Source organism: Rattus rattus, chromosome 4, assembly GCF_011064425.1.
Source record: "Rattus rattus isolate New Zealand chromosome 4, Rrattus_CSIRO_v1, whole genome shotgun sequence".
Lineage (NCBI taxonomy): Eukaryota > Metazoa > Chordata > Mammalia > Rodentia > Muridae > Rattus > Rattus rattus.
In genome coordinates, this window is record NC_046157.1 from 122,973,905 (window position 1) to 122,988,983 (window position 15,079).

Consider the following 15,079-nt stretch of genomic DNA (forward strand, 5'->3'; position numbering starts at 1 on the left):
AAAATTTACTTTCAACCCAAGGTTAGCAAAAAAGATATGGAAAGACACTTCATACTCATCGAAGCAAAAATCCACCAAGATGAACTCTCAATTCTGAACATCTATGTTCCTAATGCACGGGCACCCACGTTCAAAAAAGAAAATTTACTAAAGCTCAAAGAACACATTGGACCATGTACAATAATAGTGGGAGACTTCAAAACCCCACCCTCATCAATGGATCATGAACACAAAAATTAAACAGAGACAAGTGAAACATACAGAACTTATGAACCAAGTAGATTTGACAGATATCTATGGAACACTTCACTTCATCCTGAAACTAAAGAATATACCTTCTTTACAGAATCTCATGGTACCTTCTCCAAAATTGACCACATAATCAGTCACAAAACAGGCCTCAACAGATGTAAGAAGGTGGAAATAATCCAGTGCATCCTAACAGATCACCATGGACTAAGGCTGGTCTTTGATAACAACAAAAATGACAGAAACGCCACATATGCATGGAAGCTGAACACTCTTCTCAATGATAATTTGGTCAAGGAAGAAATAAAGAAATTAAAGACTTTTTAGAATATAATGAAAATGAAGGCACAACATACCCAAACTTATAGGACACAGTGAAAGCAAGGCTAAGAGGAAAACTCATAGCTCTGAGCACCTACAAAAAGAAACTGGTGAGAGCATACACTAGCAGCTTAAGAGCACATCTGAAAGTTCTAGAACAAAAGAAGCAAAACACCTAAGAGGAGTAAATGGCAAGAAATATTCAAACTCAGGGTTAAAATCAACAAAGTAGAATAAAAAAGAACTATACAAAGAATCAACCAAACCAAGAGCTGACTCTTTGAGAAAATGAACAAGATAGATAAACACTTAGCCAGTCTAACCAGGGGGCACAGAGACAGTATCCAAATTAACAAAATCAGAAATGAAAAGGGAGCCATAACAACAGAAATTAAGGAAATCAAAAGAATCATCAGATCCTACATCAAAAGCCTGTACTCAGCAAAATTGGAAAATCTGGAAGCAATGGACAATTTTCTAGACAAATAACAGGTACCAAAGTTAAATCAGGATCAGATAAACCATCTAAACAGTCCCAGAACCCCTAAAGAAATAGAAGTAGTCATTAAAGGTCTCCCAACCAAAAAGAGTCCAGGGCCAGATGGGTTCAGTGCAGAATTCTATCAGACCTTCACAGAAGACCTAATACCAATATTCTCCAGACTATTCCACAAAATAGAAACAGAAGGAGCACTACCAATTCCTCCTATGAAGCCATAATTACACTTATACTTAAATAAAACAAAAGAGACTACAAAGAAAAAGAACTTCAGACCAACTTCCCTCATGAATATCCATGCAAAAATACTCATTAACATTCTCACAAAACAAATCCAAAAACACATCAAAACGATCATTTACCACAATCAAGTAGGCTTCATCCCAGGGATGCAGGGATGTTTCAATATAAGAAAATCCATTAACATAATCCACTATATAAACAAACTCAAAAAGACTACATGGTCATCACATTAGATGTTGAGAAGGCATATGACAAAATTCAATACCACTTCATAATAAAAGTCTTGGAAACATCAAGAATTCAAAGCCCATTACTAAACATAGTAAAAGCAGTATACAGCAAACCAGTAGCCAACATCAAATTAAATAGAGATAAACTTGAAACAATCCCCCCCCCAAAAAAAATCAGAGACTAGACAGGGCTGCCACTCTCTCCCTATGGTACTTGAAGTCCTAGCTAGAGCAATTAGACAACCAAAAGAGATCAATTGAATACAAACTAGCAAGGAAGAAGTCAAAATATCACTATTTGCAGATGATATGATAAATACTTAAGTGACCCAAAAAATATTCTACTAGAGAACTCCTAAACCTGATAAACAAATTCAGCAAAGTGGCTGGATATAAAATTAACTCAAACAAATCAGTAGCCTTCCTCTACTCAAAGGATAAACAGGTTGAGAAAGTAATTAGGGAAACAACACCTTTCATAATAGTCAGGAAAAATAGAGAATACCTTGGGTGACTCTAACCAAACACGTGAAAGATCTGTAGGACAAGAACTTCAAATCTCTGAAGAAAGAAATTGAAGAATATCTCAGAAGATTGAAAGATCTCCCATACTTATGGATTGGCAGGATTAATATAGTAAAAATGGACATCTTGCCAAAAGCAATCTACAGACTCAATACAATTCCCATCAAAATCCCATCAATTCTTCACAGAATAAGGAAGAGCAATTTGCAAATTCATTTGGAATAACAAAAAATCCAGGATAGCAATAACTATCCTCAACTTCTGACTGAATCACCATCCCTAACCTCCAGCTGTATTACAGAGAAATAGTGATAAAAAGGTATGGTATTGGTAAAGAGACAGACAGGTAGATCAGTAGAATAGAACTGAAGATCCAGAAATGAACCCACACACCTATGGCCACTCGATCTTTGACAAAGGAACTAAACCATCCAGTGGGAAAAAGATGCCTTTGCAACAAACAGTGTTGGTTCAACTGCAGATCAGCATGTAGAAGAATACAAATCGATCCATTCTTACAGCCCTGTACAAAGCTAAAGTCCATGTGGATCAAGGACCCCCACATACATAAAACCAGATACACTCAAACTATAACTGGGGAAAAGCCTTGAACACATAGGTACAGGGGAAATTTTTCCTGAACAGAACACCAGTTGCTTATGCTCTAAGATCAAGTATCAACAAACGGAACTTCATAAAATTGCAAAGCTTCTATAAGGCAAAGGACACTGTCATTAGGACAAAATGGCAACGAACAGGTTGGGAGAGATGTTTACCAATCCTATATCCAACAAAGGACTAATATCCAATATATACAAAGAACAGAAGAAGTTAGACTCCAGAGAATCAAATAACCCTATTTAAAAAATGGGATACAGAGCTAAACAAAGAATTCTTAACTGAGGAATATCTAATAGCGGAGAAACACCTAAAGAAATGTTCAACATCCTTAGTCATCAGGGAAATGCAAATCAAAACAACCCTGAGATTCCACCACTCCGAATGACTAAAATCAAAAACTCAGGTGACAGCAGATGTTGGAGAGGATGTGGAGAAAGAGGAACACTCCTTCGTTGTTGGTGGGATTGCAAGCTGGTACAACCACTCTGGAAATCAGTCTGGAGGTTCCTCAGAAAATTGGACATTGTATTACCTGAGGACCCAGCTATACATCTCTTGGGCATATACCCAAACGATGATCCAACATATAACAAGGACACATGCTCCACTCTGTTCATAGTAGCTACTATTTATAATAGTCAGAAACTGGAAAGAACCAGATATCCTTCAACGGAACAATCAATACAGAAAGTGTGGTATTAAAAACTATTAAAAATAATGACTTCATAGAATTCTTAGGCAAATGGATGGAACTAGAAAATGTCATTCTGAGTGAGGTAACCCAGTCCCAAAAGAACATACATGGTATGCATTCACTGATAATTGGATATTAGCCCAAATCTTGGAGTACCCAACATCCAATTCACAGACCCCATGAAGCTCAAAAAGAAGGAAGACCAATGTGTTGATGCTTCAGTCCTTCTTGGAAAGCGAAATAAAAATGCTCCCAGGAGGGAACATGGAGACAAAGCATAGAGCAGAGACTGAAGGAAAGGCAATTCAGAGCCTGCCCCACCTTGTGATCCATCCCCTATACAGCCACCAAACCCAGAATAATCCGGGTGCCAAGTTCATGCTAACAGGGCCTGATATAGCTGTCTCCTGAGAGGCTCTGCCAGAACCTAACAAATACAGAGACAGATGCTTCATGCCACCATTGAACTGAGAATGGGGTCCCTCATGGAGGAGTTAAAGGACTGGAGGAGCTGAAGGGTTTTGCAACTCCATAAGAACAATATCAACCAACCAGGACTCCCCCGCCATAGCTCCCAGGGACAAAACCATCATCTCAAGGGATGGACCTATGGCTCCAGTCACAAATGTAGCAGAGTGGCCTTGTCTGGCATCAATGGCCTTGGATCTGTCAATGCTTGATGCCACAGTGTAGGTGAATATCAGGGCGAGGAGGTGGATTCGAGATGGTGGGTAGGTGGGAGAGCACCCTTATAGAAGCAGGGGGAGGGGAGATGGGATAGCAGGTTTCTGGAGGGGAAACCGGGAAAGGGGATAACATTTGCAATGTAAATTTTTAAATATCCAATAAAAATACCAAGTATGGAAAAGATAGACCCTTCTAGAGCATACTATACCCTAGAAACTTGCATCCTTTAACTAGTCCTGTCTCCTAAGGTTTCACCACTTCCTCAAGATGCCCTCAAACTATCACTCTTAGTGCAGTACTGCACTGATGAGGCTGGTTCCCCCTGGTCCATTTATCTCTGAATAGCCACTAGCTGGAGAGGAAGCCCTTACCACATGGAATATTCCTTACATCCACATCAGAAAAATATCCACCCATCTTCTAAGACGCCAGAACTGGGCAAAACCTAAGACTCCCATACAGTGTGATGAATGCTTAGGAACTGTGCATCTCCTCTCATCCGAGGCTGATACTCCAATCGCAGACACGAGATCTTTGCCCTGAAGACGTTCGGATGCCAAGTTCAGTATCTAGATGGTTGTGGAGGTTCAGGGAAGACTGAGGGTCAAAATGTGAAGCCACCATGGTACTGAACAGTTATGGTCAGAGTTTCTGAAGAGCTTAGGTGGATGGTCCACGAAGAACCAATGGTATGAAATGGGCTACATTACCACCCACAAACATTAAGTACAGACGGTTCTTACTCAGAACAGTATTAACATAAATTTCTCAGGAGACAATTGGCTAATTAGGAGACATGTTTATATAGCATTCTTTTAATGATAACTAACTATAATCAAGAAAAACCTCCAAGTAAGAAAGATGAAAAATCTACAGCTCATAAAGACAGCAGTTCATTAATGGCTTTGCAAGGTTTATCTTAGGTCAACTTTGCATTTAGTTTATAAAATCAATGAAATGATAAGAATGGTAGATGAGACTCTCTAAATGCTAGCCTGTCACCTGTGCCAGCAGCTTGTGTTTCCAGTGTGATAAAGTAAGTCATGGAGCATGCTAGAGCCCTATGGCAGACTGGTCATTTTCATTCATAGATGAACTGTCGGTAGCCCTCATTTTACCTTTTATTTTGTCTCTTGTCCTCTCCAATTTGCCCAAGCTGCCCTTGAATCCACTTTGTAGCCTCTGCTGCCCTCCAGCTGTGTGTTCCTTCTGCCTTTCCTCCTAGTAGCTGGATCACAGGCCTGTGTCACTATGCTCAGGTCAAGGAGGTATTTTTAAAGACATCACATTTTAGGACTATATTAAGGATGGACTCCAACTCACAAATCACCTGAGATCCTCTGTGGCCGCTTCCTTAGAACAACCAGAGAAGAACCAGTGTATGATCTGTGAGAAGTCAGCATGAGTTGCCAGCACTGGGCAGATCCTTCAAAGGTGGGGTAAAATTGAGGAAAAGCTTTCCTGATCACTGTACTAATGAGAAAGAGGCCACCTTTACTCCTCTAATGAGTTTTGGGTCTGATTTCACAACACTCAGGGTGAGAAATGGTTAAACAATAACCTCATGGATCAATTCTATTTCCTTCACTGGTGTATTTTTGCAACCTACATTGTTATGCATACCTTTGAGGAATGCAGCAATTTAATTTTTTGATAGCTTAAGTATTTCATTCAGCTATGCATGCTAAAATAGATTTCTGTCATGGACCATTCTATAAAATTTAGGTAGCAGTAAATCTCGATCTTAGAATCACAACTGTAGTGCACTATATTTTCAAAAAAGACACCGTTAATTTTGTATGCACTTATTCCACATCTTTACAAGCATCCCATTACCATAGAAATGAAGATGTGAGAGCCCAGGACAAGCAAATGATCTTCCTGTGGTAGGAGCTACTGGACACTGGTTATGGAAAGGTTTAGCCCCCTTAAATCTAGTGCGAAGTCCAGTAAAATTTTAAAGAAATACTTTTTTATACTTCTAAGTTCAATTTCATACTCCTCTTAAGAAAAAGCCTGCCTGCCTATTTTTTTTAAAAAAAAAAACCTTTTATTGATTCTTTGTGAATTTCACACCATGCACTCCAACCCACTCACTCCTCATCCCTTCATATTCTCCATCTGCCCTTACAACCTACACCTCACCCTGAACCCCTGCAGCCAATAGAAAATAAAATAAGATAGAAAGAATCTTGTCATGGAAGCTGTAGTGTGTCTCAGTGTGTCCCTCAGTGTACCATTTGTCCAGACTTCTTCACTTGCAAATGTTCATTGCAGTGAGTCATTGGTCTGGTTCAAAGTCTGGCTTCTACTATACTCTCAATACTGGATACTCCCTGGGACTCCTTTCAGATACCCTTTTGTTGCCCTGGGTAATGGTGATCCTGCAGCTTTGGATCTGTAGGATCAGGCCCTTCATGTGCTCCAGGAGTCATAGATGGGTTAGATGTTGGTGTGGGTCAACTCAAAGCCCTGGATCTGGGCCCTCCCTGGGCCTGGGAGGTATCTGAGTTGGTCAGCCTGCCAGCTGTTCTGTACCTGCAACATCAGGGTGAGTGCTACAGCACTGTTCTGGCTAGCTCACCCAGTACCACAGTTGATAAAGAGAAGGGTCATCTCTCCTGCTTTTATACCCTCTAACCCATGCCTTCTCCAACCAGGACTAGCTCTAGTGTGCTACCCAGGTGAAGTGCAGGGCCCATTCTCCTGAGTGTTGCAGCCACTGAAGGGCAGGGTCAGTTCTGCTTTCATGACGCCAGGGCCAGTTGACCTGCCTACTACAGACCTGGAGTGGTGAGGTGGGGGGAAAAGCATCTTCTCCTTCATCCACACCAACCCACAGCAGATGAAGGTGGGGCTAGCTTTCCAACATTCATGCCCTTGGGTTGGATCACCCACACTACTGCCACCGGGGACAGCTCTACTTTTCTGACCACTCAAGGTTTCCCTGAGGGACAACTAATGAGGGGCAGGGCCCTACTTGCCTATTTTTTAAATGTTTTGCTGGAGTTCTCAGCAGAAAAGAACTCAAGATGCAGCTTGGCAAGCAAATCTGATAGACCTGTATCAATAATCGTTTGGAATGCTTGTCTCAACGTCAGCCAGAAAGAATTCTATATAACACAGATAGAACATATATAAGTGAATAATTTAAACCTTTTTCTTTTCAATTCTACTAATTTAATTATATCGTTATCTCAAATATGATCTTCTTTCATTAAACTACAACAGCCACACTGAATGTTCTAAAACATTGAGAGTAGAGAAACCAACCATGATTTCTTCAGTTTCAAAGCAACCACCCGCAAGCTCACATGATTTTTACAATTCCTCATCTTCTGGGGGGATTTGGTCAACGTCTTATCTTGAAGAGAATGAGGGGTAAGAGTATCATCTGTGGATACCATCTGAGAGGATCCTTGCCTGGTAGTGATGGTCTCGTAATAGCTCATTACATCATCAAGGACCAGTTCCTGAGAGTACATACAAGGGTTCCTTCAGAAAGTCCCAAGATAATTAAGCATAACGAAGGCCTCTGGTATTGCAGTAGGTGACCGGGTGCGAGGTTCTAACTTTTGTCCTGTTATCCAAAGAATCAGTCTATGTCCAGGCATTATAGCTTTAATTACTGACCATCCAATAGTGGAGCAAACTCCTTGTCACAATGATTGTTAAAGAATAAACATTCCTTTTAGGGATTTTTTCAAAGGTATTCTTTTATTGTTCTTGTTCAATTATATGTATATTTTGAGATTACAATACAAATAGGTCATTTCTCCCTTCCCTTTCCTCCCTCAAAATCCTATCATATACCCCTCCTTATTGTCTTTCAAATTTTCATGGCCCCTTTTTCATAAATTGTTGTCCCATGCAAATGTGTATATACATATGTATATGCATTTATAAGTATAGCTTGCTCAATCTGTGTAGTGATATCTTTATGTACATTTTAAAGCTGATCAACTTGATATTGGATAATCAACTGGTGTGCTTTTCTCTAAGGAAGACTATTTCTCCAGCTAACAGCATTCCTTAGTTCTTTGTGTAAGTTTAAGCCTCTCCTACTTTCCCCCATTAAAGTTGCCATGCCCATAAGCATTGTCCTTATATAGTCTTGTTGATAAGATTTTATGGGTTTTTGAGATCAAAACCCTCAAAAGACCTTACTAGGAGATAGCATCTCACAAAAAAACCTCACTGACCCTCTGGCTCTTAGAATCTGTCTGCCTCATCTTCCCCAATGTTCACTGAGCCTTATTTGTGGGAATTGTATAGATGTGTCTATTGGAACATAGCCTGACAACTCTACATTTTTATTGGTGTAGTTTTATATTATGGTCTTCATCAGTTGCCAAGTGAAGTTTGCTTGATAAATGACTACACTTATCTGTGGTATAAAGACAAATATTTAGCATGTAGTTAGAGATTATACAGGTTTAGTAAAATAGTGGTTGTAGGTTTGCCTACAAGATCTACCAGTACAAGGAATGAATTCCCTCTCATTAAGTGGTTCTTAAGTCCAATTAGAGAGCTGTTGGTTACCATCAAGGTATGCATTACATGGCTGTACCCTTAGCATTATTGTAGAACTGCTAGTCACTGATATGTTTCATAGACATCATAGCTGAGTAGGGCTATTGATTGTTCCCTTCCTTTGGAAGTTTCCATAATGCCTTTTGGTACTATAAAAGCTAGTCCTCAAGGAGAGAAGGGGGAATTCAGACCATTTCCAGCTCAGGGCTCTGGGTGCTGTGTCTGAAGTACGTGGTATTTTCAGCAATAAGAACTTACCTTTTACCTCTGGGAATAGCCAAGAGCAATAGCAATAGCCTGTCTGGTGAATCTCTTGGACAGCCCTACCAACAACTTAAGAAAAGGCTTTTCATGTGCTATGTTGATCAAGGGTATTATATAAGACAAATTATATATATGTTAAATGTACAGATATTCTTTGTTAAGTGTTTTACATAAAACCCCTTGGAAAAATCTACAATGGTTGAGGAAGCCCTGTTTACAGGCATAAGCTGCCTGAGATCTTAGCGTTAATAGTAGAGACCCAGAAAGTGACTATAAGCCAGTCAGACTTCCCATGATCTGACTCTATGATGGTGACAGAAGCTATGACTGGTCTACTTCCACTTTAGTACAGTGATCGGCAAATCATGTGACATACTCAACGCTCCACTATGAAACAGGCTTTGATAGATAATTTTTCCCAGCTGCATTCAAACGTTAAGTGTTCAGAACATGGTAGGAGTTTTAAAGTACATGTTTGACTTGCAGTGTTATCAGCTTGTGATAGAAACCCATCATGATTGAATAAATATGGTGGGACAGGATAGCACAAAATGATTCAGTGCATGCAGGTAGGCATGGCATGGAAGAGGCATGTGACTTGGTTGGACAATGGAAGTAGAATGGTGGGGGGAGTGGTCAAGGAAAGCTGTCTAAAGGATGTGCAAACAGTGAAAATGACACAAAGGAAAGGAGGCAACATTCGATGTTGAATGTCAGGAGACTAAATTCAAGGTGAAAGAACCCTATGTGATTCTCACAGAGGTAGCTCTGTAGGTTTTCACACAGCAGTTGAGTCACAGTGTGGCCAACTCATTCAGTCAAGAACCTACACAGACATTGTTGCTAGGGGAGACTCTCAGCCTGTGAACATAAGGTACAAGATACAAGGCAAGGCATGCTGGTAGAACTGAAGTCATCAGGGGAGCTAGAGCCAGGGGCAGCAGGAATGTCTGCAGGATGGATTAGTGAAAGCAGCTCTCAGGATCCATGGTTTCTGGAGTATCGGATCCAGAGGATGAGTAGCTGCATTGACAGTTGGGAGATTTGGTGTTAGAATGGGTGGTGAGCTTCATAGGCATCGCTGGAAAATAATAGTACTTAAAGGCAAAGAGCCGGTAAAGCTCCAAGCCTCTTTAATTCTACCAATCACCAGGCTTTCTTGCCAGGTGAAATGAATGCATTGTAAAACGCTCTGATATCACTACACAGAAACTCATTGTCTCATTAAACATTGCTATCGTATTTGGCTCTTTATACACACATTTCCAGGGTGTTACAATTGTAGCCTGTGATTTTTTTCTGATAGTACAGATTCAGCATCTCATGTTTGTTATGTTTGAACAGAATGTTTACTTGTCACTCCATCACCCCATAACCTGGTGCAATGAAAACATGTGAGACCAGTTCACTGCTTCGCTTGCAAAAGTTTGCTTACAATATTTAGGCTTGGATCTGTATGAACATAAGAAACAGGACCCACCCAGGTTTAAGGACACAGCTGATCTGCTTATCTAAAAGTTCAATACTCTGAGATCAGCCACCAGGGACATCATCCCAGGCATGGTCAAAGTCTCAAGACAATTCCCCCAGTTGCTTGCATGCTCTCTTTAGACACCTTCCTAGTGCCTAAGACACAGATGACAGCAATCATAACAAAGTGACATTAGCAGAGCATGTGTGAGCATGTTAGCATTTTCCCCTTGGATAACTGCAACTGTGGAACTCAGGACCTCTAAGCCCCACAACGTGGTCTCTTCTATTACTCTTTTGTGCAAAGATCCCATGGATAGCAGTATTACTTTTATGTAACCCCAAATTTTAAACATTATATTTTTGCCTTCTTCCCAATAAGACAACATTGAGTTGAACAGAAAGACAGGTCTTGATCACTAGCAAAGGCATGTGTCAGGATTTGCAGCTTATCTTTGACCACTGCACTGTAGATGTCTTCATTTAGCTTTAGTTTTAGTTTTAGTTTTAGTTTTAGTTTCAGTTTTAGTTTTAGTTTTAGTTTTACTTTCAGTGCAGCTTCATTACCTCTGGGAAAGAGATAGATTGAAGCTCTACAGAGTTTCTATAATTTTTAAAATATATATCTTGGGTAAAACTTAAAAACCTGGCGTAAGAGACTAGATCCTAGCCTGTTTTCAGATCTGGGTATAAGGCTTTTATTGCATTCAATGTCTCACAGTTATATTGCTTCCCTCCCACTTGCTTGGAAAGGTCAATCAATCTCCACTCTATCATGTGGGGAGTTGATTTGTTCATAGCTTTAAAAAGAAAAAAATTACTTTAAGTTACAGCTTAAGAATTTTTATGGTTGGACTACATAGAGTTGAAAAGCATAGAAAGACTGTGGGAGGGCCATGGCATGGTGCCAACCACCCCTGGCTTCTCTTGAGCTGACAGTCATCTCCTCTACAAACATGAACGTTACACTTCTGAGTTTCTGGGGCTTCTTCACAGCAGAGATGACAGAAGTGCTGGTTTCGCTGGACACTAACTTCCTGATAAAAGACCTTTGCTTTAAAAACCAGATGTGATTCCCGTCACCGGCCATCAGAGGAATGTGTTTCTGACCAACAGAACCTTTTAGAATGAACAGGAAGAGATACACTTTTTCTTAAATGCCTGGCCACTCAGGAGGAACACAACATCTGCTGGAACTTAGAATTTTTCAAGTGGTGAGGGAAACTGTTTTTCACCAAAGGCCTCTGAGCATGTTCTGATATTCTCCAAGGCCCTCTGTCCTTAGATAACACTTCTTGAAAACTTGGAATGAAAGGTCCCATTATTTGCTCTTTCAGGAAGTGATTAATGATATTTCCAAAATCAACAGTATCTCTCAACAAGAGAATTGAAATTCCCAAAGCAGTAGTTGCAGACCTCCACAATCGTGTTCATTAAGTTTATGTGTTAGTGGCTCCTTTGCTGGTGATTCTGGAACACTGGCCCCAAAGGAAACAATGTGCATGCTTTCAAACTTTCAAGTACTTTGATTATAAAATATTTTCTGGTCTCCTTGAAACATACTCAAGGCCCTCAATCAATCTTCTGGGAGAGGGACTTGCTGTTGCAACGATGTGTGAGCAGTCAGAAGAAGAGAACAGAAGAACGGACTCCCAAGAGCTCAGCCCGCTCCTACTGCCCAGCTGCAGCAGGAACCTGGGTCCCACATGGATGGAATCTGGAATTTTCATGACATTAAAAGACATGAGGCTTTTTTTTTAGTTTATTTTACTTTTACTTTATGTGTGTAGTTTTTTGCTGGCATGTATATCTATGTACCATGTATGTACGGTGCCCATGGAGACCAGAAGAGGGAGTTGGATTTCCTGGAACTGGAAATACAGACAATTGGGAGCTGTCATGTGGGTGCTGGGAATCAAATCAAAGTCCTTTGGAAGAACAACCAGTGCTCTAAACTGCTGAGTCATCTCTCCAGCAGTTGGACACATGAAAGATGTTGTCCAACAAAATGATATTTGAATTTCAATGCATTTAACAACCTAGAAACTTCCATTTTTATCCAAAAGAGAGGAAGCTGCCACTGGCCAACAGATTCCCTTGCATGGAATGAAGGAATCCAGTAAAGAGTTTCTTCAAGTGGCGGAGAGAGAGGTCATGATTTAGGTAAATGTCTGTGATTAGCAAAGCTTCTCCTATGATCTCCTGAAAAAGATTCATGGCTGTTTTCATGACGCTTAGATGCCAAGATACTTCAAAAATATTGTGTCCTGAGTGCTTCTTGTGTATATTGAGAACTTGTGGAATTAATTTCTCCTCTCAAAACTTTAAAGTCTTCAAAGCAGTTGGCTCCTGTTAGAAAAAAAGTAATGGAGCGACTTGTGCAGCTAATGGTGCTCTTCAACCCCCTCTGTTGGATGCTGGGCATGCCTACCACAGCTGAAAGACTCATTGACCCAAGCTTGGGAAGGCTGCTGCCTTCCTCCCTCCCCACCCCCCTCACCGCAGGAGTGGTCTTGGAAACTATTTCTGACAGTCTAAGGGAGCCATTAACCCCTGATCAGTGTTAACGATAGGAAAGTCTAACCCCTGACCTCAAGTTAGACATCTTTGACAGTCATACAGCACTCTCTGGGATTGCATGGGGTCTTTGTTATAACTGTTTCAATGACATCATTTTCTTTCTGCCCAGTCCTGTACCTTCCTTCCATATAAAGAAATGTTTAGAGGAACATTTTCTTTCCAGGACAGCACCGCAGCCCAAGGTTGCTATCCAATGAAATGTTTGCTCACAAGTGCAGCCTTGGCTGGTGTCTGGAACTTGGATTTCAATGGGGTTTGTACCATTCCCAGAACTGATAAGCACAGTGTGCTAGGCCTAAACTGTTTCCAAAGCAATGTGGTTTATGTCAAACACCCACTTTCCTCTGGGAGCCTGAAATTGTCAAGGATTGCTGTATGACCCATTCCCACTGAACACTGTGATGTTAATGATGTTTCCTGGCAGGCAGACAGAATTTCCTGTGTGTTGTCACATGTCTCCTGTGACCTATGAGTCGGAGACTCTTGGGTACTCATGCCTGATTTCTCCAGACTTTGTTGGAGGCCTCTTCCCTCTGGTGACTGGTTTAAGAGCCCTCTATTGTAATGAGTAGCCTGAGAGCTTTGTGACAAGCCCTAGTGAACTCTCAAACTCAGTGAGCTCCTAGCATGCCAATCCCCATCATCTCAGGACACCTGACATCACACCCTTTTCACCTCTCATCCAAGCCTGTCTTCTTTGCAGCTTCATTAAAAGTATTGCCGCTCTTCCTCCAACACTCTAACCATAGACCCTAAGGTTCAAAGCCTGCCCACCTGACTCAGTCTTTCCAAGTCCATGTCTGCAATGGTTCCCAATGTGACCTTGAGATTCTCACCATCGGAGCTGTCATAGTTTCCATGTGACTGACACAATCAGTCCCCTCATTGTTCTCTTCTTCTCAGTCGCACCTACAACACTGCCAAGTTAATCTTCCTACTGTAAACTTTGGAAAAAGTGAGTTTCTAGATGAAAAACCAAACAACTTCAATATTTTTCTCACACTCTCTGAAGAGTGTTAAACTTCCTTAGCAGGGCATCCAAGCCTCTGCTCACTCCTTCAGCCGCTCTGTCTGTCTTACTCCCGCCTGCCCGGGTACTGTTCCTTTAGCCATATGGATTCTCAAACTGCTTAGCAAAGAAGCCTTGTATTTCTCTTTTACATATGCTATTTCTCCTTCTTCAAAAGATCTGTCTGTATTAAAATTGTATCTCTACTTGCAATGCCAGTCTTGTTCAGACAAGTCTTATCTGTAAAACCTTCCCAGCCTGCCTCCCCAAGGCAGAATTAAAGGTTTATACTCTGTTTTTCCAGAGTAAAAATAGACGTTGTGACTCTTATTCCCTTTTATGTGTGTCTGTGAACATAATGTCAAGGCCTTTGCTTTCTGCTTCTTGCAGGGAATCAGGAGTTAGAGTAAATTCTTCACAAGAGTTTTAATTCCCGTGAGACAGAAAACTGTCATCTATAGTTTATAGGCCTTATGTCCCAGAGCAGAGGTCTCCAAATGTCCTGGATCTTGTTCCCCCAACTTAATGGAAATGTGCTTGTTTTGTTGACATGTTGCACATATCATAGAATGCACCTGTGAATAACACATTTAAAGGCCCAGGTAAGACAAGATATGGACACTTGTAACAACCCCATCCCATGCCTGAGTGAGTTGTTCTACACTGATGTGTGAGCACCCTTTCTTCAAACATATCTACCCACTCCCAGCCCTCTGGGTGTTTGGTTTTTTTCCTATGTGACCTCTTGGCCTCAAATCAGAAAACTTTTCTTACTGTACTAGAAGGGAAGGTAAGAAATATAAATTTCTTTCTTTGTGCTCAGAGTGCAAAAGGTCATCTTTCTCAGAGGAAAGGTGAATTCCATAGCACAGCAATTTATCTGACTCAACTGTACCATTGTAGCGAGATATTAGGCAAATGGGAAAAGGGTATTTTTCTGACTCTCCAGGATAGACACCTGTGCTATATCTCTGAATCATTTGTTTTGTTGATCTTAGATTAGATACAGGATAAAGAAAGCATCTTACAGAAGTTCTGATGAACCCAGGTGAGGCCCCAGCTCTCACCCCAATACCTGGCCTATCTGGGGCCAAGGAAGAAGGAACTACCACTCCCACCAACACCATCCCACAGTGAGAGACACAGGTTTCTTC